General features: G+C 42.4%; 1 long non-coding RNA gene across 1 annotated transcript in view; it reads right to left on the bottom strand.

Moving 5' to 3' along the window:
* Positions 1–5,418, bottom strand: part of LOC105855629 (uncharacterized) — a 61,472-nt gene extending 56,054 nt beyond the window's left edge. The window contains exon 1 of the long non-coding RNA XR_012922172.1: positions 5,300–5,418. This is a non-coding gene — a long non-coding RNA (uncharacterized LOC105855629). The remainder of the gene's footprint in view (positions 1–5,299) is intronic.
* Positions 5,419–20,195: the final 14,777 nt, after the last annotated feature.

The raw sequence follows: 20,195 nt of genomic DNA, 5'->3' as shown, positions 1-20,195 counted from the left end.
TTATTTTGTTGAGATATATTCCTTTTATCCCTAGTTTGTCGAGTATTTTTATCACAAAAGGATGTTGAGTTTTATCAGATGCCTTTTCTGTATCTATTTAGAGGATCATGTGTTTTTTTTTGTCCTTCATTCTGTTGATATGATGTATCACATTTGTTGATTTGCACATGTTGAACCATACTTGCTTGCATCCCTGGGACAAATGCCACTTTATTATAGTGTATTATCCTTTTGATGTGCTGTTATTTCAGTTAGCTAGTATTTTGTTGAGGATTTTTGCTTCTATATTTATGGGAGATATTGTCTTGTAGTTTTTGATTTTTATTGTGTCTTTGTCTGGTATTGATATCAGGGTAATTCTGGCTTCATAGAATGAGTTAGAAAAAAAGTCCCTCCTCTTATTTTTTTGAATATTAATAGTTTGAGGAGAATGGTTATTAGTTCTTCTTTATAAATTTGGCAGAATTAGGTAGCACAGCCATCAGGTTCTGGGCTTTTCTTTGTTGGGAGAGTTTTATTACTGATTCAATGTCATTACTCATTATTGGTCTGTTCAGGTTTTCTATTTCTTCTTGGTTCAATCTTGGAAGGTTGCATGTGTTTAGGAATTAATCCATTTAGAGTGTAATTGTTCACATAATACTAAAATCTCTGATGATCTTTTGTATTTCTTTAGTATCAGTTGTAAAGTCTCCTTTTTAATTTCTGATTTTGTATATTCGGGTCTTCTCTCTTTTTTCTTAGTCTAGGTAGTGGTTTATAAATTTTGTTTATCTTTTCAAAAAACCAACTTTTCATTCCATTGATTTTTTTTTGTCTCTATTTTATTTAGCTTTGTTCTGATATTTTTTATTTCTTTCCTTCTCCTAATTTTGGATTTGGTTTGTTCTTGCTTTTCTAGTTTGTGAGGTGAATCATAAGTTTGTTTATTTGAAATCTTTCTACTCTTTTCATGTAGTTGTTCATTGCTATAAACTTTCCTCTTAGCACTGCTTTTGCTGTATCCTACAGGTTTTGGTATATTGTGTTTCCATTTTCATTTGTTTCAAGGTATGTTTTTATTTGTACTGGGCTTCTCTTTTCATATTCCTTGAGGCAGGAGGATAGTTAAGAATACTCATGAACAAATTAACATTGATCCTTTGAACAATTTTGAATACTGTTTCTTTCTTACAGACTTTTGCTTAAGTATTGGGTCCATGTGAACTTGACATTATACTCCCTGGAAAATATCTGGAATGCATTATTTCATATTATCCACTTAGTACAACTAGAGTCCTGCCAAGCCTGAATAGTGTCATCCTACCTCTGACACAGGCTCTTGGAACATAACTATAAATGTTCTCCAGATTACAGGAAAACCTCAGACAACTGAGAACTAAAAAATCTGCCCAATATGACATAGTCCAAAGAGATTCATCCTGCCACATGCCCCTTGAGGACCCTCAAGACAGACTGCCTTAGCTGACATGCCTGTCTCTAGCTTGCACTGCAGTCAGATGGACATTAAAGACATTGTTTTTGGAGATAGTTAATTACAAGAGCAATGCTTTAAGTTGCAGACATCCCTGGTATTTTTGTGAAGCCTATCAACTCCCTAGTGCTTCACGTTTCATGAAAGTTTAGGGACAATTGCATATCCATGAAAACAAATTCATCTTTCCACTGTCAGTCTCACCTCTCCTCTCTCCTTTCCTTCCTTTTTTGTTCCCTTCCCTTCCATTCCTCCTCTCTTCTTCTCCTTATTTTCCCTCCCTTTCTCTATATTCCTTCTTCTCCTTTCTCTTCTTTTATGCTTCCTTTTTTTCCTTCGCCCAGCATGCTTACAATCAAAGATAACGCTTGAGAAGTTCTGAAGTCCAAGACACTATATCAAATTATTGTCAAAGGGAACTGTTTTAAAATGACACTTCAAAAGTACCCTTCAAGGCAGGCAATGGTGTACCCTATGAAACCAGAGCACATCTTTAACCCAAGTATATGTGGTGACATATCTCATCTCCACATTTTATTCCTACTGGTGTACATATAACACAAGGGTTGGCACATAGATTATGAAGCTTGGCATTGGTTCAGTCAGTGCCATGTTTTATTCTGGGATGTTTCACTGCTATAACAGAGAAGCATAGTGGAATGATGGATGGGGTTTTGTTGGATTCAAAATCTAACATGGTCAATGGCCCAAGCACACCAGTGCTTCTAACACCAAGCCATATTGCCAAGGGGGAGTCCTTTTGTTCAGCCCAGCTTATGACCTTCTAATTGCAGTCACGAGCCTTTCTTTAACCCCAGCCTTCCAAGACTTGGGGACAGTAAAGGCATGGCATATAACTCATCTCATAGAACGCTTCAAATGGGGGTTATACAATCTTCAAGCATATATTTGGTTATGTTTCTAGGTTCATAGGCCAGAAAGTATGAACTGTGAGCCCAGAGGAATACAGAAAGAAAAACTGGAGCAGGGGAGGTGACTACAGAGGTGAGTTTGTGGGGAGAAGCTAGTGGTCTCTGTATGGATTGAGTGGGAGAAAGGGCGTCGACTTCCTGGTGTGCACCAAGAGCCTGGCACCGTGCAGGAGCTCATTTCTCTGAAAGCCTTGCTAACAAGGGCCACTAACCCAGCCCAGCACTTTAGGAATCTTTCTAGAAAGTCTTGGCCTTCTCCATAGTTCATGGAGGAATCTTTTCCAGTATTTTTCATCCTTTCAGCAATTTGAAAACAACATGTTAATTTGATTTATAATGTGAGGACCTGGTAAAACTGTGCATAAAGTATCTTTGGGTGAAGAAGGTGCTTACTGCTTCCTAAGTTGTCTGGACCAACATGCTCAGACCTAGTCCAGACCATTCTGTGCACTTGGAGAGCCCCCATCGTGGATCTCACAGAGGCGTCTCTATGTTGTGGAGCGCAGAGGGAAGAAAGAGACAGGAGAAGAAACCCTCCCAGGAAGCACAGCGTGCTGTTCCTAACGGCAACCATTAGCAACTGAGAGAGGAGATACCTTTGCGTCCAGGGTCTAGTCCACTGTGCGGACAGCAATGTGCACACACAGATGCAATCCGAGTACACAGGTGGGTTTTGCTTTGGGGTGGGGGAGGGGTTTAACATTTTGCGACCACTGAGAAATATGTCCCAGTAATTACTCAGTTCACCCTAAATGGCAGAAATATTCCTTGGTTCCTACTGTGTTGTCTGACCTGTTTAAGACCCGAGGAGCAGAACTGGCCGCTTTCGTGGGGAGGAGAAGCTGCTTTCTTGTCATCCCTGAGGTCTTAGCCTAAAAACCACCTTCTGAGAGACTTCCTTCCTGATCCTCAGCTAACGGATGCCCTTCACCTGACCCCCACAGGACTTTTAGTCACAGCTTTTACCATGTCAGAGGTGAGAAGCAATATAACGTCAGGTTTGAAAGCACAGATTCAGGAGGTGGATTGTCTGGTTGGAAATCCCAGCTCTTCCATACAGGCTGTGCAACACTGAGAAAGTTGCTGAATTGGTTTGCACTTTATTTTTTTCATGTGTAGAATGAGGATATTTGGAGAAATTTTGATGATTAAATAAGTTAAATAGTTAAAGAGCTTAGTGCCTCATGTAGGTAAGTCCTATGAAATATTCACTATTGCTATTTATGTATTTGCTTATTTGTTTATTATTTCTTTTTTCCAAAAAACTGCAAGTTCCATTAGGGCAGATGTTATATAAATGATACTTTGTTTTCATGTTGAGAAAACATGAAAAGAGAAGATCCCAAACTTCTATTATATAAAGAAGATCCCAAACTTCTATTATATAAAGTATTAAATTAGAATTCCTACCTCACTCCATATACAAAGATCAAAGATTAAAAAAACTCAATGTGAAGAGTATAACATTCTTTATATAATTTTGGAGAATATCATTATAGTAAGGATGGATTTGTTAGGCAATTTAAAAAGTACTTACCATAAAGTAAATGATAAATGCATTAAATTTGTATAATAAAAGTCATCAGAAACAAAGGAAAAAGTTACATTCTTGGAAAAGATATTTAGAACCACATATCTGATAGAATATTAGTATTTTACTATATAATAGGAAACCCACGTGGCTAGCAAACACAAGAAAAGAAGTTAAGTGCCATTGGTTGTTAGAGAAATGAAAATTCAGGTAACATTTCATAACTATCAATTGGCAAGACTTGAAATCTCTGGCAATACTAAATGTTGGAAGTATATGGAAATGAAGATTCTTACGCCCTGTCAGTGAAAATGTAAATTCATATAAGTACTCTGGAAAATAATCTGGGAATGGTGAGCACCGAGTTCATTATCGTGTCTTCCCTGTGGAGAGTGTGGAAGCCGCCTGGCATGGGAAACGCCATGCACAGTTTGGAAATGCATTTTGTGATATTTTGAAATAAATGTGACATGATGTTAAGATTTGCTCGATCGAGCCAGTGGGGATGGCTATTCACTGAGTTATTCTCCATTCTCATTTCTTTATATGAAATAACTTTTATAATTAAAAAAGCTAAACAATTTAAGAGTGAATAAGAAAAGAGGCCTCGGAGAGCATCTGGCGCAGTGGTTCTTACACTCAGTGCACACTGGGGCACCTTCAGGGAGGCGAGGCTAGGTCACTGGGCCACACCCCAAAGTCTTAGAGGCAGCAGGTCTGGGGTGGGGCCTGAGAACCTGCATTTCTAATGAGGTCCCGGGTGAGGCTGATGTTGCTGATCCAGGGACCCTACTTTGAGAAACACTGATCTAGTGTGACTCTTTCACTCTAGAGACAAGGACCTCAGGTTCAGAAAGGAGAAGTCGTTTCACTTTTTTCCCTTCAGAAAATACTTGTGAGGACTTGCTGTGTACCAGGCTCGGCCGCAGTAGTGGCAACATAGATCTTGGCAGGACAGACAGACACAGGCTCTGCCCTCCTGGAGATTTTGCTCAGTTGCGGGGAGGGGGGGGAGCATGTAATTAGCAAGTCGACAAATAAGTAAACAAGGTAATTTTGGACAGGGGAAGGCGTAAGAAGAAAGTCCAACAGGTGAGGTGCAGGGAGAGAATGTGAGCAGGGCAGGGGTGCCATTAGGTGGAATGGGCAGCTACCATCTCTGTGAGGAGGTGACATTTAAACCTAGGGGGGAGAAGGGAGAAGGTGCAATTGCTCAAAAATCTGGGGAAGTGAGTTCTGGGCAGGGCAGGGAGAAAGCTCAAAGCGTGAGGCAAAAAACAAACAAGGAAAACCAAAGGGCCAGTAAATGTCTTTTAAAAAGTTTAACATTATTAGCTTTTAGAGAAGTAATTAATTACTCACTATTTCCTGAACAGTAGTAACTATCAGAGGAAGAGCCAGTGTGGTAGGGTTATAGTGAGCGGAGAGGCAGGCGGGACCAAGGTGACAGGCACGGACGTTCTGCTCAGTGGGGCCCGGCGCGTCCCGACGTCTAAGGCCACGCGGTTCGTCTCTCAGTGCGGCCCGCCAGACGCACTGCGCACGTGTCACGCGCAAGTTAAATGCGGCGCGAGCAAAGCCGAGCCACACGTTCCCCACTCTCCGCGTCGGCGCGTGGCTGCTCTCGGGATCTGCTCAAGGCAATGAACTGAACAAACCGCTCCTTCCACACCTGAAACAGTTTCCAAGGGAGTGTCAGAAGGATGGTCAGAGATGTTAATTTGGAAATAAAATTTATTACTCTTTTCCTGTGTAGAGGTGTTCTCTTCCTTTGGAGAACCAAGGAGGCAGATTCCATCTATCATTAATGAAACATAATAGATTTACCAAGACTCAGGGTCCTCTATAGGCCACCAAAATGTTCTGCGTGAATCTCCCTGAAACAGTTCTGTAACTTAATCTTTAATTCGTTTAGTCAATATGCACATGTTAAGCCTCTACTTTTCCTTGACATTTGCATCTTTCTTTAACTGACAGGAATGCACTATACTTGATTTCCTCCTTTTTGACTGAGATGTGGTGGAAATGACCATCTCAGTGTATTTGTAGAAATATTATTAAATGGTTATCAACACCATCTTTCATGAGGAAATTTCTCTCCAGTTTCTCAATGTTTCTATTTTGCAGCTGGTATTGTGGTCCAAAGAAGATGCTCAAAAAAGGTTTAATGACTAAATTAATGGTTGAATCTGATACAGGAGTTATATTATCATATAAATGCTCTTATTAAAAATTAATTTATTCAGGCAACACATGTTTCTTGGTCCTCTCCTGTAATTCACAGCTCTTAGGATATAGCAATGAAACAAACAGAACCATTGTTACCATGGAGCTCATTTGCTAGTGGAGGCAACAAATAATCAACCAATAAATATATTGTGTCAGGTGGTGGTAAAACAGGGTAGGCAGACAGGAATAGAACAGAGCATGGGGCTACTTGAAATGGGATAGAGAGGCAAGCCTATACAAAAATTATTTATGATATACAACATGATGTTTGGATATATGTATGAACGTAGAATGGCTAGATCAAGCTAATTAATGTATCCTTTACCTAACATATGTGTCGTTTTGTGGTGTGATATTGAACTTTGAGCAAAGCCCTGAATAAAGTCAGATGTATGATACCTGGGAGAAGCAAATATTAATGTCCTCAGGTGATAGCCCGAGTGGCTGGAGCTGAGCAAATGAGGGAGAAGACTCACAGCAGATGAGATAGAGTCGGGGGCCAGATCAGATAGATGTTGTAAGCTATGGTGGAAATTTTGGTTTTTTTTCTAAGAGAGAGAGAAATCTCCTTGCACATACAAACACACATACACTGAAAGGAAGGCAAAGGGAAGTCCTGATGTCTAAGGTTATGTAGTTCATCTCTCAATGCATGCTAGAATCAGAGAGAGCAGCAGAAGACTGTTGCAGTAATCTCGGCAAGAAATGATGGAAATGGAAAAAGAAGAAGGGTGTTGAGAAGTGGCCAGATTTTGAATATACCCCAAAGATAGAGCCATGAGCCTCTGAGATAAAGAGGAGTCAAAGACAAAAGACCTCAAGGATTTGGGCTTGAACAACTAGAAAGATGGAGCTGTTATTTACTGAGACAGAGAAGGGGGAAAAGGCAAGTTTGGGCTGGGTAATCAAGAGTTCGGCTTTGAACATGTTAAGTTAAAGATACTCATTATGTATCATGAAGGCAGGTGGATAAATAAATCTTGAGTTCAGGAGAATGAACAAGGCTGCAGCTACACATTTGGGAGCCATCCGAGTATAAATGGCATTTACTAGATGAGATTATATGGAGAGTCTGTATAGATAGAGAAGGCGGGGGGGGGTGGATTTGAGCACTGAACTCTGCAACACACCAGCATTTGGAGGTTGGGGGAATAAGAAGAATCCAATGAAGGTTTAAGAAGCAGTAAGCAATGACACAAGAAGACAACTACAAGCAAATGGTGCTCTGGAAGCCAAGTGAGAAAATGTACTTCCGGAAGAAGGGCACAACCAACTGGCATACATTCTGCTGATAGACCAAGAAAGAAGTGGACTAAGAAACGAGCACTGGATTGGACTGGCAGGAGTGTTAGTGGAGTGACAGAGGCAAAAACATGATTGGAATGTGTTCAAGAGAGAATCAGAAGAGATAGTAATAAAATGGAGATGATGAATTTAGAAAATGATTTTGAGAATTTTTGCTGCAAAGAGAGTAGAGAAATGGGGCAAGTAGTGAGAGGGGGTGGCAGAGAGAGGGAGAAGAGGAGTGGGGGAGAGCAGCAGGGAAAGATGGGGAGGGGCGGCTGCAGGCCCCAGGGGGTCAAAGCGCTGTTGGAGTTTGGGTGCTAGAGGTCATGATCAGAAGAGACAGGAGATGATGGTCAGAAAGTAGATCACTTGAAATCAAGAGTGTGGAGGAGGCATAATCCATGGTAGGGAAGATAAAGACTAGAGAGGGATGGGTCATTTGGAATGGGCAGCTGCGGTGGGGGTGTAGGGCAGGCCCTCAGAAGGTGAGGAGGAGGCGGAAAAATTTAAAAAACAAGGAATTGGAAGAACTCTGTATGTGGAGATTAAAATCATCAAAATCATAACAGAAGTAGTAGCACAGAGAATGACAGTGAAACAAACAATAAACCAAACTCTTCGAGAAATGAGGGAACGCGACTAGGCGGTCTGCCGATTACTGTCCCAGCTCCAACTGACACGTGGCACAGTCTTCGGCCTCAATTTGGAGGAGCTGAGGTGGTGGTGGTGGTGGGTGGGGGCAGGATGACAAATGGCCTGGAAGAGGCCATGAGGAGCAAGGACACCTGCCTCACCCCCAGCCTCTGCGGTATGCAAGGGGGAGATTAAAAAACAGATAAGTAAATAAACAGCCGCCCCCTTGAGAAGGATGTGGGGGAGCAGCGACTTCGGGGCACAGCCAGCTATCAGTTAGGCAGAGTTGATCCTCACCGCCCATGCTGGCTGCGTTCTGCCCAGTTGCTGTGAACACTGGGTTAGTAAATACCGGGCCGTTGCTGCTCCTGGGAGAAATGCAGGATTAGGTTCCTGTGACCCTGCTCACCAGTTTGTTACCAACTCAACAATATAGAACCTGTTTTAGGAGTGTTTCTCCTTAAAGGCACCTTATTTAATCTACAGTGTTGATTCGTTTACATTAAACTCACTGCCAACCCCACAGTAACTCATGCCTGAATGAGGTTTATCTAGCACAAGAATTTTCTCCATAAAGCCCATCACAACCTTGTGCCTAGGAGCATGAGACTGCACTTTGTACACTGCTCAGGGGCTGTTTGAAACAGCAAAATCACAAACAAAAAACATAAAAATGCAAAAGATGTGGCACTAAATAGACCACGAAAAGGACACTCAAAATCTTCTAGCCTACTATATAACTTACTAATGTCTTATATTTATGGTTTATTGCCTGTCTGTCCCCAATAGACTATAAGGTCTGTGGAGGCAGGGACATTCATCTACTTGTACACTAATCTACCTCAAGCATCTAGCATAGTGACTGCACACGGTGTTCAATAAATACCTGTGGACTAAATACATGAATTGGTGGTGGTAACGGGATCGTAATCCATTTTGGAGATAGGAAAAGCCAACGGCTTGTGAGTTTTCAGAAATCTTTGTCCCGGTAGTATACACATGGAACTTAAAACCTGATAGTAACCTCTGAGAGGGATAGTATTGACTGGGATAGGAATTTTCTGAAGTGACAGGAATGTTCTATAACTGATCTGGGTGGTAGCTACATGGGTGTGTATTCAGAGGTAAAATTCACTGATTTGTGCACTTAAGATTTGTGCCTCTTAAAAAATATATGCAAATCCTACCTCAATAAAACAAAACAAAATCAATGTGAAATTGATGAGTGCTATGGGGGCTTCCCCATGCAGAATGTTCATTTTGTTGTCATATTATAAAGACAAGGGGAGACATGGGTGGCCTTCCGAACTCATGCCTGGAGGAATATAAAAGTACTTGATCACAGCATCTCTTCTTTACTCTGGCCTTGGCATTAAGACCTGATTGCATTTTTTCTTTCTCTACCGATATTTCAAGTAAAACTAATGATCTTCCAAGTCATTAAGTAAGCCCTTCTATTTTGTTTTAGCGTAGTCTTGGCTAAGTGAGATTATGTACATGTCTGTGTGTCTCTGTGTGTGCATGTACATCTATGCGCATTCATGTTATGAAAAGTAAACCAGTTATTTTATGTTATTGTCATTTCATTGGGCTTAAAACAGATGAGTTTATTTAGATTCCTGAAACTGCCCAGTTAATACCTTATAGCTGTTTGGGATCCTTTGAGACTTGAGCTTTTTACAAATGTTTGTCCTGTGTGTGAAAACTGCAAGGAAGAAATTAGCATAAACAAAGTTTTAGAAGAATGCATTGCAACTAAAAGCTAGATTTTATATGAATGTCCATTCATTTTTGGTGGGTCTTAGAATGCTAGTTATCTATTATCCTTATCTGAAAATTTTTCTTGATTTTTTAAAAAAATTCTACTTTTTAAATTTTCTTTCCTATTTAATATAAAAGCAAAATAAAATCTAGTCACGTCCACAGTATTCATGCTTTGTTAAACACTGTTGCACAAAACTCTATACAATCTTTCCTTCGTGAAGATCATTTTCAGTTTTCTCCTCTGTAGAGGCGGAGGCAGCAAGTGCTGGGAGAGCGAGTTCAGAGCAAACAGGGACCTGGCAGGGACGTGGTAACTCTCCTCACAGCCTGCTCGGTGCCTGGATTATGGGTCTGGGCAGGCCACCATCCCCTGCTGAACAGGTGCTCCAAGTTTGTTTTCAGTAGGACACTACAGTGATGTATTCCAGATCTGCTTTAAATTGTCCTTTCTGGAGGAAACATAATGTGCTGTTTTCCTCATCTGCTTTTGAGAATATTGGGTTAGTCAAACACAGAGAAACCTGTTTGGGGAAAACCTGAGGTGCGCCTCTTGCTCATCGTGGTGCCGTGACTTCCTCTGAACCTGACCAGATGCCTCTCTGGCCCATTTATGAATGAAAATAAATTCTACTTCACTCCCGATGATTCATGATAGTCTTTACAGCTAAGTGTGGTCTTCCTGAAGTCTTGATTAAAGGGGCAACAGGAGGATGACTAATGATCTCCTTCACCTGGGACCCGTGCAGGAAAATGGAGCTCACACCGTCAGCCCCTCCGTGGATCTGGTTTTAGCCCAGGCCACTCTGATTTACACACAGAACTGATTCTTAAGGAAAGGCTGGATGCCTATTTCCCACTACTCAAAAACAGAAAAAAGAGAGTGAAACAAAACAAAACAAAACAAAAAAGAAAAAACCAGAATATTATCACACCAAAGACTTTTCTTTCTTAATTTAATCTCTGTTTCATTTTGAAGCACTTCACTAGTTTTGACTTGGTATTTAATTGTTGAGCTCACTTATTTCAAATAAAAATACCTTTACTAAAATGTTTCAGCGCCATAGAGGGAGGTGACAGGGCCCTTGCTTCCCCCACATATTTCCAGAAGGCATTTGCCTGGAGGGCCATAAACAGTCTCAGCCCTTGCTGGGTCCAGGGCTGGTGGATCCTGGGCAGTAAATCACTGCCAAGGGCTGGTGAAGAGAGCAGCCGTGGGCAGAGAGATTCAGGATGCCGACCTCTTTCGAGGGGAAAAATGATTCGCAAGTGTTTGTGTAGCTCTGTGTCACTTTCAAAGTCAACTTTAGACTCCTGAAACGTTCATGTTTATGAGAGCAGAAGACCATTCTTGAGCCTGATGCATGTGAAGAGCTCCGGGTTGCTCTGTGCACAAAGGCTGTGGCTAAGGACTGAGTAGTGGAGTTTTACAACCACGAAAACCAACTAGAGCCTCAGAGAAACAGGGCTAAATCCAGAGGAAAGCAGGCAAAGCTTCTTAAAAAGGAAATTTACTTGGTCTCAGTATTTTGGTTGCCTTTGGGCTAATTTCCATAGATGCGGACATGTGCTTTGCAGGTGTGGGGGGTCAGCAGATGGAGCTCTCGGGCATGTGCGTCCCTGATTGTGTAAGGGAAGTTGATAAGCAGACTGGGAGAAAAAGAGGCTCTTTTAAGGAAGTTCAGGACCAAAGTAAAAATGATCTATCAATTATTTGACACAGGATAATGGGAATACACTGAGCAGAAAAATGGCCCGGGTCTCTGTGCCTGTGGAATCCCGGTTCCCTCAACCCCAAGACCTTACACAGGCACCCTCATTCTCCTCCTTGTCAGCAAAGTCCTGGGCTAGAAGTGAAGAATGTACTAGCAAACACACACCAATAAATCACAGGCAAGTGAGGTAGACAATCTGATAATTTTTAAGGACCAATTTTGCAGGCGAATAGTGTCAAGGAAAGATACTTAGGAAACCAATTCTTTCATTGCAGAGAACAGACGGCCAGTCACTCGAGCCTCCCCGCCGGGCGGCTTCCCAGCGCTTCTGGTGGCAGAAATGAGGCCAGCTCTGAGGCCCCCCTGCCTCCTGGTGGAGGGCTCTGTCCACTCTGGTAGACGAGGCCCATCAATTATTGGATCCGAGTGTCACACATATACCTGCAAAGAATTAGGAAGGTCTCGGAGGGCAGCGAGTGGGAAGCAGAAAGGCCCACAGCTGGTCCTAATTGTGCAGGCTTCCTTCCTCCCCTCCGCCCGCTCCGGCCTCACGAGCACGTGTGTTTCACTTCTGTTTCTGTTGCAGGAGCCCTCGGCTTCAGTCCTTGTGAAAGGCATTGAAAAAAAAAAGGAGTGGCCCTTTGATTTGGCTCAATGAATAACCCTGCAGCTTGTTATAAACAGTCAATTCCTAACACCCAGAAACCAGCATCCCTAATAAAAAGATATATGCCCCCCATCCATCTTCCCTACGCCTCGATTTTCAGGCTGCTGTTGTAACCTGTTTTCTCCTTCAAATATTTCTTTAGAATTGGGAGGTCGTGGAGGGCTAGCGAGGCAAGGAAGGAAGAATTCAGGGCACGTTAGAGCTGGAAGGGAAGGTCTAGAACATCTGGTTCCCTGGCCTCTTTCACAGATGGTCATAAAAAGGGAATGTTTCCAGAAGGAACATTCACGTGTAGATTCTGACTCTGCAGGCCTGGGGCATGGCTCGGGGTTCTGCATTTCTACCCAGTTCCTGAGTGAGGCTGCCGTTGCTGATCCACAGACTACTCTCTCCTGAGTATCAGGGGTTGAGGGTAAGCGGCGGCCTCAGGCTGCACAGGTAGTCAGTGGTTACCTTGGTGACCGTAATGAATACTAATTAACTTCAGTTGGTTCAGAGCCCCTCAACTTCAAGCAAGCTTTTTAAACTCTCTGAGTTACAGTTTCCTCATCTATAAAAAGTATAATTTTATGGGATTTTGACCCCTTTGATGGCAGTGGTCTTTATAAAGACCTTTACTCACAAAGCAAGGTGAGAATGTGGGGAAAATATTGACCCAGCTGTATAACCCAAGGAGACACTTTGGGCCTTAGTTTCCTTTTCTGAAAGGAGACATTAGTTTGAGCAGTCTACCACGTAGAACACAAATTCCTAGTTTAAATAAGTGTAGTGGTTTGCAGTTGTGGTATCTTTCTGTTTGCAGCACATCTATGGTCCATTTAATGCCAAGCTCTTGACCAGGAACAGAGACCCATAATTACGCATCATTTCTATGGGAAAGTTCGTTCAGCTTTCTTGCTCTACTTGGTGGCATATTTTTGTAAGAACATGGTGGTGGGGAGGAGGGTGATGGCATTTGTAGGCTTATAACCTCCCAGTGACTGGGGGTATTTTGAACTTATACCTTTGTTGGCTCTGTTACCCAAGTTGAGTCCTCTAATTCTTGACTGTAGCCCAGTGAGACGGCTGCAGGTCTCTTAACTGCAAAGGATTCCAAGGACGATCTGCAGTCGCTGCATCCTCGGGAGGGACCACAGTGCACATCCATCTTTGGCCACCTCACAGGTAAAGGTCAATATTAATCTGTTTTCTCAAAAGAGGAAAAAAGCCTGGACCTTTGTGGTACCCTTCTGCTTCTCCATAGAGAATTATGTAACTGTCCCAGAGTGACGGCATGTCCCTTTCAGGAAAGTGCTCCCTGGGACCTTCCCTAATGATATTTTGCATATGTATGACAGATGCCATCTTGACAAACCATACTTCCTTCAAGCTCATTTTGTCCTCATTGTAACCCTGAGAACCAGGTCTCCTAGCCTCTCCGCCTTTGACAAGCAAGAGTGGAGGCTCCGCACGGCGAGGGGCCGGCTAGCAGCACTGCCCCGAGAGTGGGCGACAGTGGGCCCGGTCTGGCCTGCGCTTCAGGCCTCCTCGCTTCCCGTCCTGGGTTCCCTTCACTCCACCAAGGCCGTGACTTTAACATCCCACAAATGTCCTGTGAAGTTGTCTGTATGAAATACGCGTTCTTTGCTAAGCTTGTTTACTTCTGACTCTGTGGAAAGATTTTAGAGACGTTAGTAACTTTTTTTTTTTCTTTTCTAAAGACGCTGCGGAGAAATTATTGTATCTGTAGTGCTTCATTTCTGGGCCCTGGAAGGAATCCAAAGCTGTCATTGTGTTTTCCATCTGGCCCTTGTTCAAGAATCTCCTAGCTGCCTGCTATAGCCCCGAGTCTGTCCTGGCGGACTCTGCACTCTGGGCAGGCAGGCACCCTGCAGCTCCCACTGCAGCCCACCTCCCGGTGTGCAAGCTCACTCTCAGACGGGGGAGGGGCCCCCAAGGAGACTGCTTGTCAAAAGTAAATAACCGCCCGCTGAGTTACTCTTCATTATCTGTAAATTGTAAATAACTCTAGTGCATTTTAAAAACATAATCCAACATATGAAAAAAAATTAAATTTGACTTTACTGAAACCATCAGAGGTCACAGGTTTTAAAAAGCTACACTGAAATGGAACGTTTGAATTTCCAGAAGAAGGTTGGTGGTGAGTAAATGTTTGCTGGGGAGTTTTAGCTGTCCAGTCCCCCATGAAGTCCTAGCAGCTCAAAAGACTATGCCACAAAAGACCAGTGAGATGACAGAAGTCTCAGCTTTGCAGAAAGTTCAGAAAATCTGCATCTACAAGGAGATTTGCAGGGAGGCTCCTGCCCATTGCTTCCTTCTGAAATAGGTCCTTGCAAGTGAAACCTCAGAAGGCAATTAGTGAGCAGGCTCTAATCACACTGAGGACAACTCAGCCACTGTTACTCCAGTTTTTAAAAGCTCCTGCAGCCCCTCTGGTACTTCCAAGTTTAACTCAATTGAAGTGGAAAAGAAGAGGAGATGGCCTCGCCTGGGCATTTGTACATGGATGAGCCTAATTTTGAATCAGTTTTCATGTACTAAGCATGTTCCTGATAATTTGAGAGGATACTCGTTCCCCCACTTCCTCCCTCTTCGCTTCCTTTCCTCTCTTGGGATATTAAAAACTGTTTAAAATGCATGGGGACAGCTTGTCATATAAGGCTTCCCGCAGGTGATCCCAGAACTTTGGAGCTAGCAGGGGAGCTAGCAATGGCTGGATGCCGTCCACAAATGAGGAAACCTGAGAACCAGACCAGGGGCCGGTGTGTGCCGTGCTCAGGTGCCGGTCCAAGACAGAGCTGAGTCTCCCAGGTGTTGGGTCCTTTTCAGCTGCCCCCCTCCTCTCTTCTGCTCTGCGCCGTGCACACCGTTCCCAGAATCTCTCAATATAAGAATGATCCCCCACGGATATCCCCTGGGCCTTAACTCTGAATCGACGTGTCCAGATGACAAGGCAAGGGGCCTTCCACCTGTCTTTTCCATTAGGCACACGGCTTCTGTATTAGTTTCCTGTGGCTGCTGGCACAAATCACCACAAACTGGGTGACTTAAAACAACAGAAATTCATTTCCTCATTGTCCAAAAGTCCCAAATCAGGTACCAGCAGGGTCTGTCCTCCCTTCCTTGCTTCTTCCTACTCGTGGCGGTTCCAGCTGTTCCTTAGCTTGTGGCTGCATCAACCCAATCTCTGGCCTTTCTGCCTGAACCTTTGTCCTCCCCCCCTCTCTCATAAGGACATTTGTCACTGGATTTAGGGCCCATCCCAATTAATGCGAGATGATTTTCTCTTCTCAAGTTTCTTAATCACATCACCAAAAATTCTCTTACAAATCAAGTCAAGTTCACAGGTTCCAGATGTTAGAAGAACATTGGAAGTACCTTTTGGAGAGGCCGCCATTCAACCCACTACAAGCGCTCATGTAAATAAACTCTCGGAAACAGCCTTAAATCCTCCATGTGGATAGAGTAAATTCTAGATTTATGTTTCCTAGGGTGTGTTTCTTGCACCCAGTTTTGAAAAGCTGTTTCCCAAGTATGTTTCATGGTCAAATAGTTTTGATAGTTTGGTAATCTGGTAAATAAATAGTAAGCAAGGTTTTTTGTTTTGTTTTGTGTTCTTGTTTCTTTATTTGTTCATGTAGGTGCAGGATTCCTCAGGACCTTTAAGAAGCTTTTCAGGAATGAAATATGGTGCATGGTATTTCCACATGAGAATGGTTTTGAGCCATGTGTTTTGCCTGGGTTTTTTTCCCCCCAGAAAACAGGGCTTGAAACAAGGCTCAAGTGCAAGCTTTCCACTGGAGAGCGTGACCCAGGGAGCCAGAGGGAAAGATAGGCAGCTGGCACAGACAGAGGAAAAGCCAGTACCAAGTGCATTCTAGATCTGGGCCCCTCCAGGGAGACATCTGCAAGAGCCGGATGAAATGGGTTGGGGGGCTCTCTGACAGAGGAAGGAAGGTGGCAGCAGTTATTCGCAGGTTCCTTCCACAATTAATTAAAGTTCACTCGGCAGGACCTTACCTTCCAGATCCATGCAGGCTCTGCACGTCTGAGCACCCTGCGAGTCCCCACTGGATGCACACAGCATCAGCACCTGCAGGAAGCTGGTTAGGGCTGCGCAGAAGCAGTCACGCTGCAATTGCTTGCTTTCGGAGAATCTGAAGTTGTGCACAAGAGATGTCTGCTACGATCCTGGGCCCGTTAGTTCAGTGAACATCCCCTGAAACTAGTGCTCCATGGAAGGCTCTTTGAAAAACCATTTTTTTTTTTTATTAAATTGCCATGATACGATCAGTTTGTTAACAAAATCTCTCTAATCTGACTTGTGCATTTTGGTATTACCATACAGTCTCTCAATTCTATACTCAAGGGTCACTGTCAGTCATCTAATTTTACAAAATACATTGCCTTGCTATTTTTTTTAAGTCAGGAAGGAGTTCATTCTTGAAAGAACTATTTATACACACTGGAAAGCACATTCCTGGAGCTGATTTAATTTTAACTTTATTTGTGTTCATATCTGCTGACTGCATGCTATGATAACTGGAAGGTTTTTAGGGGTATGGAAAACTTCCAGTTCTGCTCATTTGGCCAATGTGGTAAAGATCATCTTACCAAGAAAGAAAGGAAAAAGAATACACAGCAGTTTCTTGTCTAGCTCAATGGGAAGAAAAAAGAAAGGAAAAGAAAGAGTGTTGCCTGGTTCAAATTTCGGGACAGTTACATTTAAACAAAAGGATCAGAAAATGGAAATGGATTCCTTTGAAATGACTGTAATTGGCTGAATGTTGAGGCTGAGAGGAAAGTAATGATGGGGAACATGGCTGGGAAGGGCATTCATTTTCTCTGACGATTAAGGGTGTACGATCGCATTTGATAGTCCTTCAAAAGCATTTGCAAGACAGGTTTCAGACCTTGCAGAGGGGCCCATTTTTAAGAGACCTGCTTTGTTTGCTGGAGTCTGGTCCGTGGCTGGTTGGTTGGTATGGAGGAGCCGTGAATCACAGAGAGCCGTGTGTTCTCCATGGCAGGCGCACGGGAAGCATGTGATCTGAACTAAGCCAGAAAAGTAGGAATTAGCAGAAAACCCCAGAATTGGCAGCATCCATTTAATCTGGCTGTGGCGTTGGTATCAATGAAACAAGCTAGAATTATGGGTGTAGACAGCGGAAGAGGCAGCCCGTGGGTGGTGAAAGATGATAAAAGCTGTGCCGGCCCAAGCGTGGGTAAAAGGTCTGTTCTTTGTAAGACTCCGGAAATGTTCTTTTGCAGCCAGCATGTTATTATAGAAGAAAGAGAATCTAGATTTTGCATTCAGGTGACTTAAGCTGATTTCGTGCATCCTTTGCTTGTGAGCTGTGTGGCTTTAGGATAGTCATTTAGCTTCTCAGACTCCATTTTTTTTTTTGTCTGTCAAGTGGAGAGAATAATATCGTGTCACTGAGTAGCAAATAAGAGCATACTGTGCTCAAACTAGTTTAAACAATACAGGAGTACTTCCAGGCAAGATGGCTCAGCTGCTCCTCCAAATATATGAAAGAATAGATAAGAAAAAGACATAGTTGGGGCTCAAACCCACATAAATATATCTCAGGACCACAGATGGAAAGACGGTACAAAGCGTCAGAGGTTGAGAAGAAGGCAGGGTTGAGCAGGAGTTTGGTCTGGACAGCGTTGTTACTACATGCAAAGAAAAAAGAAAGGAATTAGAGGCCGGCTAGGGCCTGGGTGGGTCTCAAGGCTATAAATATATAAGACTAGAGGGGAAAGGCACAACCTCTTGACTGGAACCTGAGTCAATTCCTACTGACCTGGTGACATGACATGGGACAGGAGCACCAATGTCACGGGTGTGGAACTAAGGCCTTAAGGGTTTGGGGAGAGGAAATATAAATGATATGAAATTGTATGCATTTAACAGCATAGACTCAAAATACAAAAAGCAAAAACTGACATAAGGAAAACTGATGAATCCACAAACCCATTGGGATAATTTAATGTGTATTGGAAATGTCTGGTTGACACTAAATTGATGAGGAGAGGAAAATATGAACAGGAAAATAAAAGCTTTGTTGTAATAAATACAGAGACAACCCTACAACCCAAAAGGAAGAATATATATCATTTTCAAGTATACATAAAATATTTATAAAAATTTACTATGTATAGGTCAAAAAGAAATTATATACAAACTTCAAATAACCACTGTCTTATGAATAATAGTTTCTCAATTAAAAGCAATTAAAGTAGAAATCAACAAATCAATAAAAAATTGTCAAACATATATTGGGAAATTTAGAAACACGCTTCCAAATAGTTCGTGGGTATATTAGTTTCCAATTGCTACTGTAACAAATTACTACAGATTTAGTAGCTTAACATAACAGAAATATATTCTCTGGCAGTTCTGCAGACCAGAAATCTAAAATCAGTATCACTGGGCTAAAATCAAGATGTCAGGGCTATGCTCCCCTTGGAGGCTCTAGGGGACAATTTGCATTTTTGCCATACAAGGTAATAGTCACAGGTTCCAGAGATTAGGACCTGTGGGGGCCGGGGGATATTATTTAGTCACTTATATGGGTTATATGGGAAAAATTATGGTGAGAATTGTGAACAACAATGCATGTCATATATATCAAAACTTGTGGAATGCAGCAAAAATCATACATAGAGGTAAATATATAGCCACAAATGCAAATATCATTCTTAAAAAGGAATATTTAAAATAAACTACTTAACTCAAAAAGTTGGCTCATAATCAAAATGCTACCTTCGCAAAGCAAAAGGCCCAGACAGTTTTACTGGCAAGTTTTTGGAAACTTGAAGGAGCAAACATTCCCTGTCCATTACAAATCTTTGCAGAGTTTATATTTTAAAAGGTCAGCTACCAAAATAATTTTATCAGGATATACAACTTTGATATGGAAACTAGACAGAACAGTTCAAGAAAAGATAATTATAGACCAATCTTACTTATTAATATAATCATGGATGCAAAAATTCCAGATAAAATACAGCAAATTGAATTCAGTAGTGAAAATATACAATGACAAAATAGGGTTTATCCCAGTAATTGTAAGCTGGATCAATATTAGAAAATTTCTCAATGCAAAATAGGGTTTATCCCAGTAATTGTAAGCTGGATCAATATTAGAAAATTTCTCAATGCAATAGACACTATTAATATATTAAAAGTAAAAAATCATATGATCATCTCAGTAGATGCTCAAAAAGCATAAAATGGAAGCCCTCTCTTGTTCATGATTAAAAATGTAAAAACTCTTAGCAAAAACAAGAGTGGAAAGAAGCCTTTTTCACTTGATAAGGGTGCCCATCAAACGCCTACAGCAAACTTCATATTTACTAATAAGATTTTAGAAGTTTTCTCACCAGACTGAGGAAGAAGCGTGCCCAGTTCACTGTTCCTCCTTTGACACGTCCAGGTTTGAGTGGCCTGTGCTAGTTTGCCATTTCCCTTTATAGGGATGAAGTATGCACATGCAGGTGGTAAGGCTGCTGCTTGTCCTCAAAATCCACTTTTCTCTTCCTCCGTTGCAGCAGAGTTCCAGCTAGGCACATGGTAGCTCAGCTAGCCCGTATTTCCCTACCTCTGTGACAGGCTGCGTGGTCAGGTGACTCCGTTCTCTCTTGTGGAATGCAAGAGGAAGGGGTGTGTGCTACATACGGGTCTGCGTCTTAAGACCTGGGTGTGCCCCTTCCAAACTCTCCATCCCTTCCCACCAGCTGGAACCAGCTGGAAGTGTCGAGGAACCAGCTTCAGTCATGCAGGCAAGGATGGCCCAGGGGTTGATGAAGTTACAAGAGGAAAGAACTAGGTTCCCGGAAAGACCTTGTGGAAGAGTGCTGCCCCTCCTTCCTGGGCTGCTCTAAGTGACAAAAAAATAGAGGTGTATATTCTTAAAACCACTGAAGCTTTTTGTCTCTCTTTTATTTTTACAGCAGC

This window comes from Microcebus murinus, chromosome 12 (genome assembly GCF_040939455.1).
Source record: "Microcebus murinus isolate Inina chromosome 12, M.murinus_Inina_mat1.0, whole genome shotgun sequence".
In the NCBI taxonomy this organism is placed as follows: domain Eukaryota; kingdom Metazoa; phylum Chordata; class Mammalia; order Primates; family Cheirogaleidae; genus Microcebus; species Microcebus murinus.
Note: the sequence above shows the minus strand (reverse complement) of the source record. Positions and strands in the feature narration are given on the sequence as shown.